General features: G+C 39.8%; 1 non-coding gene across 1 annotated transcript; it reads right to left on the bottom strand.

The window, feature by feature from the left end:
* Positions 1–7,945: 7,945 nt before the first annotated feature.
* Positions 7,946–8,052, bottom strand: LOC134365225 (U6 spliceosomal RNA). Its single transcript, XR_010021965.1, has one exon. It is a non-coding gene; the product is annotated as a U6 spliceosomal RNA (small nuclear RNA).
* Between the last annotated feature and the right edge of the window lie 2,463 nt (positions 8,053–10,515).

The raw sequence follows: 10,515 nt of genomic DNA, 5'->3' as shown, positions 1-10,515 counted from the left end.
AAAGGTAATAAAATCTTTCCATGAACTTTTTGAAGTACTTTTGTATAACCTTCTAGAATACACATCAGACTTTTTTGGATTTGGTTGATTTATATAAAGCTCTCCCTCTCATGCAAAGCAGAGAGGCTCCAGGATCTGTAGCAAAAAACAGAAATGAGCTTCAAGGCTTATGACAAAGTCAAATGCATACCTCATTTAATGGCAATTACCCTGCAGAGTCTGCAGTAAGTACTATATGATCAGGGAGCTGCACTTTCTATTCAAAATGCCCCCCTGTAGGTGACCTGTTAGACATTAATGTGGAAATTACTTCTTATATCCAACATAAGCTACTTTAATTAAAGAACATAACCAATTTCTGCTCTCAGTAACCAGATATGCCTGATCACTGATAGACAACCTTCCAGTCCACTCCTGATGGACAGAAGGTGGGCTGTGGCCTTGCATAGGCTCCATATGCTCAGACTAATGACTAACTAGGATGTTGCTGTGGTTGCCAATTTGGTATGGCTCCCGCCGTGACTGCTCAGTTGGCCTCTAGTGTCTTGTGTGTGTGGTTGCCTCGGGTCTTGGGCTTCTCCGGGGATCCACCTTTCTGGTCAGCTTGTACTCTGCTGGGCTGGTGGATCACGTACCACAGGGTGTGTGATCTCTGTTGAGCTTTCACTTTCTGTACAGGACTTCTCCCCGTTCCGTGTGCTCTGGCCCAGGCTGTTAGATCGTGCAGTGGCGACCCCACCGGGTGTGTGGTTTCTGTCGAGTCTCCGCCTCCCTGGCCGCACGTCTCCCCCCTCTGTGCACACTGTGCTGGGCTGGGGTGTGTCTTCTGCACCCCTCGTCTATCAGCTGGGCCTTCAAGACCCTGCTCAGCACCGCCTCGCCCAGGAAGTCTACCAGGTTTCTGCTAGGCACAGACGACCAGTCTCTCTGGGTGCCTTTGTAGCACTGTGTAGATCTTTCTCGGGTCTTGTTCACCTTTGTATCCCCCCGGTATAAACCGAGTCTAGTGCCCGCCTGCAGCCTGCTCTCCGGCAGGTTCAAGCGGACCTGGGAACTCTCCTACCACACTATTCCCAACCAGAAATTCGTTAGGCTTTTTTCCAAACTGGTGGTGGCAGAGATGGTATCTGCCTCCCAGTAACAGGAAGTTTACCGGGGCCGGAGTCCAGGGTGTGGTGGAGTGACAGTCGGCCCGCCCGTACTTCCTAGCCCTCCCAACACTGGTCGGGACGCCCCACACCCCCAGCCCCGCCAGAGAACCGCGGAGGGAGTGGGAGAGGAGGCCGGCCCGCAGGGTCCGGAAAGCCCCGCGCCAGGCCAAGCAAATGGGCTCAGTGATGGCCGAGCAGGGCGGAGCTGCCCGCACCTGGGAAAATGGAGGCAGCACCGTGGCAGTGAGTGGCCTGGTGGTGCAGGCGAGAGCCGCGTGGGCATCCACCCCCCGAACAGAGCTGTGCCAGGGGTCACTCACAGTGCTGTGCCAGGTCGGGCGCTCGCTCTGTCTCTGGTTTGTTGCCTTCCGTGTTCTCGGCGCTGCCGCCTCGGGCTGTTCAGTCGCGGCGCCGCTTGGGCGCTCCCAGGAATCTTCTTTAATGCCGGCCTGAAACCTCGAATCCTGAATAGGGCAGCTGGCCGCCTTCAGTGCGGCCCCAGCCTCCGGGATCCTGGCTGCATCCACAGCAGCCCTGGCGCCGTGTTCCCTGTTTCAAGACTCGCTTTTGCAGCTAAGAATCAGTTCTTTTCCTGCTCCACACTTCAAAGCTGTTGCCTGTAAATGAGGCAGCCTCTCCTGCCGGGGGCAAAGTGGCGTTGAGCCCCCACGACCGGCCAGCAGCAGCAGTCCTCCCTTAAGAGATGGCCAGAGGAAGGTCCACAAGCTTCCCGGCTGCCTGAGGCCCAGTGGCCACCTTTTCCACCTCAGCTACTCCACGCCAGCCGCCGCAGCCGCCGCCATCTTGAAACTCCAGGCTCCATATGCTCATATGCAGCTGCTTCACACTAACCCTGAAGAGGTCTGTTAGTCCATTTCCAGTGCTTATAACAAAATATCTAGAACTGGGTGATTTGTAAGACAGTGAAATTTATTGCTTACAGTTTCTGAGGCTGGGAAGTCCAAAGTCCAGGGAACACATCTGGTGAAGGTCTTTGGTGGTGGCTTTATAGTAACACTGGGGTCTCACATGGCAGAAAATGGCACAGCAGAGAGAGAGAGAGAGAGACTCTCATGTACTCTCTTTTAAAGCCCTCAGAACCAGGCCTAAGACCACCATGATTAATCCATTTCCTAGGCATGGTCCTCAGAATCTAATCACCTCTTCAAGGCCCACCTTTCAATTATCATAGTAGGATTTCCTACCCTCTTGACAGTCACAGTGGGGATCAAGCTACTAATACATAAAACTTGGGGGACACAATCCCTATCAAGGGGTCAATTGAAGGCTTAGACATTTAGAAAAACAACATGTTAAAAGTCCATTCATAATTTTTATTTGCCAGATCTATGTTAAAATAAAGAAAATTGAGATACAAGGAGGGGGGTATATCTGTTTTCCTAAGGTAATTGTGATCTGAAAATAATTTTTTGACATCCTTAAACTCAGGGAACTCTTGCTGGTGAAGTGCTCCCTTAAAAGATGATCAAGCAGGTGATGGGATTTAGGAAACAATACCCCCCAAAAAGACACCTTGGCATACTGAATATTTTAAGCTGAAGGAATTTGAGAAATGGCAGAGAGAGGAAGAACTCTCTGACTTTCTCCCCTGAAGCAGGTCGCGGGTGTTGGGAATCATGTTGTGAAAACAAACTTTTTTTTTTTTTTTTAGATATTAGACATGTCTCCTCTCTGGAAAGATCTCCTTTGTCAGTTGTATGCATTGTAGACTTGGTTGAACTCTTGGTCTCAAAGGTGAGGATAATAGTTTTATTGGAGCAAAATCTACTGTTAAATTAGAAGTGAAGTCCTCTCCCCAGCTTTTCTTCTAGTGACTTCTATGTTACTTGATAGTAAGCATGAAGTAAATACTATCTTAATTAAATTTCTTTAAAAGTCTTATTTCCTGAGAGTCCAAAAGCTAAAAGTCCATATTCTCCCTACCACTGATGCTGGCCATGGTTTAAATCTCTTACTGTGTCCACTTGAATATGAGATAGGCCTGATATGTTTAAGGAGATTAACAGCTAGAATATGATATTTCACCTATTATCCCTGATTTACAAAGTACGTGGAATAGGTTCTCTTTTAACTTCCCAAACACTAATCCCATCAAACTAGAAAAACATGTTCTGAGCCAACCTAGGTTATGTAAGTTTATGTGTCTGTGTTCTTTGCAGTGCTAATCTTACATATCCAACGTATAACTTCCTCCTCAGATTGGAGGTAAAATGCCTCACTCTTAATCCCTTCAATTATCTCATCTGGCTAGTGTGAGATTAACATATGATAATTTTTCATGATCAACAAAAAAATAGGCCATCACTATAAAATTACCTGGAAGGCTATTTTGCATTGATGGGAGCTCAATGTTATACAAGCTAACTGAATTTGAACACTATTTTCCTTAATGATGGGTGTGGATGGGAATGAGCCAAACTCTTATAATGATCTCAAACATCGCAGGAATGCGGCATGGCCCTTCCCAACGAAGGTACGATCAGCAGGGAGCATTCCATGTGAGATGAGCGTTCTGCATTTACTTCCCCAGAGGATATGAAATGAAAGGTTCATATGATTCTGTTTTCAAGGGTTTGTTTTGGCTCATTCCTGGGAACTCCCTTGTATAATGATGATGGCTTATTTCCAAAAAGTGTTGATGCTAAAATGAGTTTACAACATCTCACCACAGGAAGCTACTTACATCTTCTGTATTGTAAAAAATGAGGGTTCGACTTAACTGCTCCTGTGTTGTCTATATTTGGGGAAAATTTTGAAACACTAGGAAAAAAATCAGAAATGATACAACTTTTGGAATAAGTAGGGCCTTAAAAAAATCCACAAAAACCCTGGGTTTGAGTTCTGTCTCCATAAAAAACTAGTTATTTGATCCTCAATAAATCACACTCTCTCCCCATTTCAGTTTCTAATCTTGAAATGAGAATAATAAAACATACTTAATGGTTGCTATAAGAATTCAGTAATAAAAGTATGCAAAAGGACCTACAATACTTGGTAACAGTATATTCAATAAATCTTTGTTCCTGATTTTTCTGTTATCTTAGTGTTTGTGAATTCATATTTTATTAATCTATAAGATGAGCTTGTTTTTATCGTTGACTACTATCCTTTGACATATTGAGTCATTTTAGATTTCCAAGAAAGTCAAAAGGAGAGAATAGAACTGAGGTTAGCAGAGGTGGGAGAGGGTGAGGGGAAAGGGGTTTAATGAGAAATTGGTAAAGGGCTCCAAAAAATGATTACATTGTATAATGCTGAATATACTAATTATCCTGATTTGAGCATTACATATTGCACACAGTTCTTGATATTCAATGTGGTACCCTACAGATATGTACAATCAATTATGTTTCAACAAAAACATAAATAAATAAAAAAATAGATTTCTAAGAAAGTGATAAGGCAAAAAGTCATTGAAAATAATTTTAATATTTCTTTAAAAAGTAAATATTTTTATTTCTAGGGTTAATGCTGCAAGCTTATGTTGGACATCTATAAATAAGTGCTAAAGTTATTGAGAAAGATTAGTAAGAGCTTTGAAATTTAGATTCTTTCTGTTTCAAAGAGAAGCTGAGCTCAAAATGTAATGCAACTTCTGTGCATTAATCCATTGCCTACTCCCACAGACGCCTCCCATTATGCCTTGACAACAGCTTGTCATCCATTTGGCAGAAATTTTACCCTTTGAGAACAACCAAATTTCATACTGTGGAGGTGTTTTTTTAAAATGGGAACTTTGGTTTTCTTCTTCTTTTTTTTTTCTCCTGTATGAATAAGAGTAAAAGGAAATTCAACCCTAAAGGTAAAGAATTTAATGAAGATAAATTTTATATTTTGATCTAAGTTATAATTTTTAAACTTAAGATTCAGAGTACATAGATTTGAAATTAGAGTTGACTCCTGAACAACATGGGATTAAACTGTGCAGGAACCACTTTCATGGAGATTGTTTTCAATAAATACTGTGAATGTATTTTCTCTTCCTTATGATTTTCTCAATAATGTTTTCTTTTCTCTAGCTTACTTTATTATAAGAATACATATAACATACAAAATACGTGTTAATCAACTGTTTATTTATCAGTAAGATTTCTGGTCAACATTAGGCTATTAGTAGTTAAGTCTTTGGGGAGTCAAGTTTTACACGGATTTTCTACTGTGTGGGGGATCAGCCCTCCTAACCCCCATATTGTTCAAGGGTCAATTGTACTTCACAACAAAGAGATAGTACATATTGAATTCAAGCTGAAAAATCCTTTTTCATGAGCCTGGCAACACATTTCCTCCTTGGGAATGGTTTTGTAATTTCACGGCCTTTTGTACAATTCTTAGTTTTAAATCTTTGATAACAATAGCTCACTCAGCTCAGTTTCCCGACTTCCAAACTTAAAAGTCAAAAAAGCAAACAGGAATATAGCAGGATGGCTTGGAACAGATAAATCCTAGGAACTAGATGAGCTTTTAATAACTTTTTTCCCTATAGACCAGGACACAAGTTTGGCTCATGCATACGATTATAACTTCTGAACTGAGTATAGTTCCTTAGTTTGTCTTTGACTGGTTAATTCATACCTACATTACTATTTTAGTGTATTTATCTACTTTGATGCTACTATTTAATCATGGATTCTCTGAATAAGAACTACTGGTTTTAAAATCCAAGTTAGATGAATGGCTTAAATGAGATGATGGAAAGAGAACATTTCAGAAGAAAAACTAAAAGCATATTTCATGAATCTTTTATTTTCACAATGAATCGCAGGTACTTCAAATGCCTATGAGTGAAATGTAATTTGTCATTGCGGTATTTGTAACTAGAGCTTTGAGACTAAGTATTTGAGACTAAGAGCTTGAACAACAAAGTCTAAACATTATTAAGTACTAAAATAATCCTTTGAAAATCTGTTAATTACATATACACACACACATACATATACTTGTATATATAAATATATATATATATTACAATTTGCTTCTCTCTTACTTTATTTTATGCAGAAATAAAAATTTTGCCTACCAGTTGCTGACCCAGCCAAAGTACCTTTCTTTTAAATTTTTAAAGAAATTAAAATTTCTTTAAATTGAATTTCTGAGAAATCAGTTAATTTTACTAAGATTACACACAGGGCACGGGAAGCCAGAAGTCTACTCTAGGTTTTCCTAATCCCACTGCTTTTATTTGTTCCACCACGTCCCATGACTTGTCAAGCAGAAATAATCGATTAGAGAGACCTTCCCTGAAAAGACACTATCTAAGTGGAGAGACAAGTATGTAAATAACCATTTATAATACAATTGAAGGTCAGAATAAAATTTACTGATTTCACGGGAACTGTAAAATAGGACCAACTCAATCTTTCTGGACACCATGTGGGAAATTTCATCCGGGAACAGGCCTGAAGGAGGAATAGAAACTTTCGAGACAGAATAAGGGGGGCATAACAGCAAGAGGCAATGGCACACATAAACCCTTTGAAACATAAGACAGTTGTTCAAAGTCAGGAGATCATAAAGAGGAATGTATGATAAGAACCTAGAAAAGAAGAGGGTGCATGAAGTCCTGAAGTCTTCAACATCATGCCAAGAAATTTAGACTCTACACTGCATGCAGTTGGAAGCCATAGTAGGGTTTTAAAAAAAAATCATAAGAGAAAAAGTCATCTACTCAACAGATATTTGAGTGCCTATTATTACAGGCACTAATCCAATGTATAACGTAGAATGATCTGACAACAATATAGAAGATGGACCAGAAATAGAAAAGACTGGAGGCTATCTTAAAACCTTTAGGCAAAAATGATGAGACAGAACTGAGGTAGAGATTTAAGTTTATTTCACCATTGAGTGAACTATTGTCAGAGGGCAAAATGATAGCAAACATCATTTTAGTAGCTTTCTCTTCTGCCCCTACCTGCTAAACCTCCTAATACTTTCAGTGCCCCAGCAGATCTCTAAGGGGCAAAAAAGTTTTTCTTGAACATAGGTAGTACCATCTGACTTGTTCCAGTCACCATTGTATTTCACCACCATGACTAGGATGCTATCTCAAGTGGAAGTCAAGTTTAGGAACTAAACTATTGAGATAACTCACCAGTATAAGCCCACAGAGGTTCTGCCTATAGCCCAGGACTACAAAGCTCTCCTGCTTCCTATAGCGACATCCTTTCCAAAAAGTTTAAGCCACTCAGGAGCAACACTGCATGTCTGGCTAAGTCCTCAGTCCTTTTATGTAAAAACTTATTAAGAAGTAAGGAGGATCCTTCTCTACTTTCCCAGGCATCTTACGCTACTAACACTTTAACTCTTATCTTATCCCTTCCTTGTTTTTGTTCCCTTCACACTCCAGTTATTGAAAGTAAGTTTAGAAACATTCATGTAAGAAGAAGGGTAGAAACAAGGAAATAGGCAAAGTTATTCAAGTAATTGACTTTTATTATAAAACTGGTATATGTATGCAGACTTGGCTTGAAGAAATCTTTATCTATGTTTCCCAGGGCCCAGGATTGTGGTTCATGGTACACAATAGTTTTCTTTTTCTTTTTACTTTTCTTAGACTTAATTTTTTTAGAATAGTTTTAGGTTCACAGCAAGATTAAGAGGAAGGTACAGAGATTTCTCAAAAGCTCCTTGTCCGCACTCATGCATAGCCTCCCCCATTATCAACATCTCCTACCACAGTGGTATATTTGTTACAATTGATGAACCTAGATCGACACACCATTACCACCCAAAGTTCATAATTTACATTAGGGTTTACTCTTTTTTTTTTTCCTAAAATAATGGAACACGTCACAAATTTGTGCACCATTCTTGTGCAGGGGCCATGCTAATCTTTTGTATATTGTTTCAATTTCAGTATATGTGCTGCCGAAGTGAGCACACCGCTGATCTTTTCACTGTGCCCATAGCTTTGCCTTTTCCAAAATGTCATACAGGTGAAATCATACAGTATTTAGCCTTTTCAGATTGGCTTTTTTCAGTTAGAAATATGCATTTAAGTTTCTCCAATGTTTTTTCATGGCTTGATAGCTTTTTTTTTTTTTTTTAGCACTAAATAATATTTCATTGTGTAGATGTACCAGTTTGTTTGCTTCCAAGTTTTGTCAATCATGAACAAAACTACTATAAACACTTGTGTGCATGTTTTTGTGTGAATATATGTTTTCAACTCTGTATTAGTCAAGGTTCTCCACAGATACGGAAGTAATAGGAGATAGAGATAGATAGGTAGGTAGATAGATAGATGATAGATGATAGATAGATAGATAGATGAGAAGGGATTTATCAGAGGAATTGGCTCATGCAATTATGGAGCTGGAGAAATCCCATGATAGGTTGTCTGCAAGCTGGGGAGTCAGAGAAGCCAGTAGCATGACTCAGTCCAAGTCCAAAGGCCTCAGAATCAGGGAAAATGGTGGTGTAACTCTCAGTGTAGATCCAAAGGCCTGAGAATCAGGAGAGCCAGCAGTGTAATTCAGTCTGAGGCTAAAGGGCTACAAACCTGGGACTGGTACAAGTTCCGGAGTCCAAAGGCCAGAGAAACTGGAGTTCTGATGTCCAAGCGCAGAAGAAGAAGGGTGTCCCAGCTCCAGAAGAGAGAGAATTTGCCTTTCCTTTGCTCTTTTGCTTTATCTGACCATCAAATGTTTGGATGGGTCTTCCTTACTCAGTCCATTGATTTAAATGCCAACTTCTTCTGGAAATGTCCTCACAGACATACCCACAAATAATGCTTATCTGGGAATCCCTTAATCAAGTCAAATTGACACCTGAAAATAACCATCACAAATTCGTTTGGGTAAATACCAAGGAACCCAATTGCTGCATCATATGGTAAGAGTGTGTTTAATTTTGTAAGAATTGACAAAGTGTCTTTGGAAGTGGCTGTATCATTTTGCATTCCCTCCAGCAGTGAAGGAGAGCTCCTGTTGCTGCTCATTCTTGGCAGCATTTGGTATTGTCAGTGTTCTGAATTTTGGTCATTCTCATTTGTGTGTAGTGTAGCGATATCTTGTCATTTCAATCTGCATTTTTCTGATGACATATGTGAAGCATCTTTTCATACTTATTTGCCATCTGTACATCTTCTTTGATAAGGTGTCTGTTAGGTTTCTGGCACATTTCTTAATCATATTGTTTGTTTTCTTATTGTTGAATTTTAAGAGTTCTTTGTATATTTTGGATATCAGTCCTTTATTAGATATGTCTTTTGCAAATATCTTCTTCCAGTTTGTGGCTTATCTTTTCTTTCTCTTGACAGTATCTTTTACAGAGCTAAATTTTAAATTTTAACAAAGTCCAACTTATCGATTCTTGTGGATTGTGACTTTGATGTCATTAAAAAGTCATTGCCAGAGAGTGCGGTAAGGGGATCCTGGCAAGGGTGGAGGGTGGAACTTTTGGGCCAGGCACAGCAGGGCGACCAGAAGATGGCAGGTTTTCCATAGCGTATCTAGTATGAGTCCCACATCTTGGCCTCTTATCCAGCTTGAGCGATCTCAGCTCCACTGGCTGGAGGATGAATGTGATTATATGAATTCCCAACTAAGCTGGAATACAGAGAGTAGTGGTAGATTATCTTCAGTTCCTCAGAAAATTAAATGTCTTCAGAAGACCAAGAAGCTCAGGAAGATGAATTGCTGGCCCTGGCGAGTATTTATGATGGAGATGAATATAGAGAAGCAAAGTCTGTCCAACGTGGAAAAACCAGAATCTATTTGGATTTGCCACAAAATTTCAAGATATTTGTGAGCAGTTAGTTAATAATATTTTCACACACAGATTTCTTTGAATAAAGACTATTCTTGATTTCTTAGTTTATCCTAAGAAAAAAAAAAGTCATTGCCAAACCCAAGGTCATCCAGATTTTCTATGTTATCTTCTAGGAGTTTTATAGGTTAGTGTTTTACTTTGAGATGTGTAATTCACTTTGGTCGTATTTTGTGAAGGGTGAAGGTCTGTGTCTAGATTAAATTCTTTTTTTTTTTTGCATGTGGATGTCTAGTTGTTCCAGCACCATTTGTTGAAAAGACTATTTTTTCTCCGTTGTATTGCCTTTGTTCCCTTGTCAAAGATCAGTTGACTGAATTTATGTGGGTCTATTGCTGGGCACTCTATTCTGTTCCATTAATATATTTGTCTCTCCTTTCACTAATATCACACTATCTTGATTACTGTAGCTTTATAATACATCTTGAAGTTGGGTAGTGTCAGTCCTCCTACTTTGTTCTTCTCCTTAAATATTGAGTTGGCTATTCTGGATCGTTTGCCTCTACATATAAACTTTGGAATTAGTTTGTCAATATCCACAAAATAACTTGCTGGAATTTTGATTGGGATTGCA

This window comes from Cynocephalus volans, chromosome 1 (genome assembly GCF_027409185.1).
Source record: "Cynocephalus volans isolate mCynVol1 chromosome 1, mCynVol1.pri, whole genome shotgun sequence".
Taxonomy (NCBI): Eukaryota; Metazoa; Chordata; class Mammalia; order Dermoptera; family Cynocephalidae; genus Cynocephalus; species Cynocephalus volans.
Note: the sequence above shows the minus strand (reverse complement) of the source record. Positions and strands in the feature narration are given on the sequence as shown.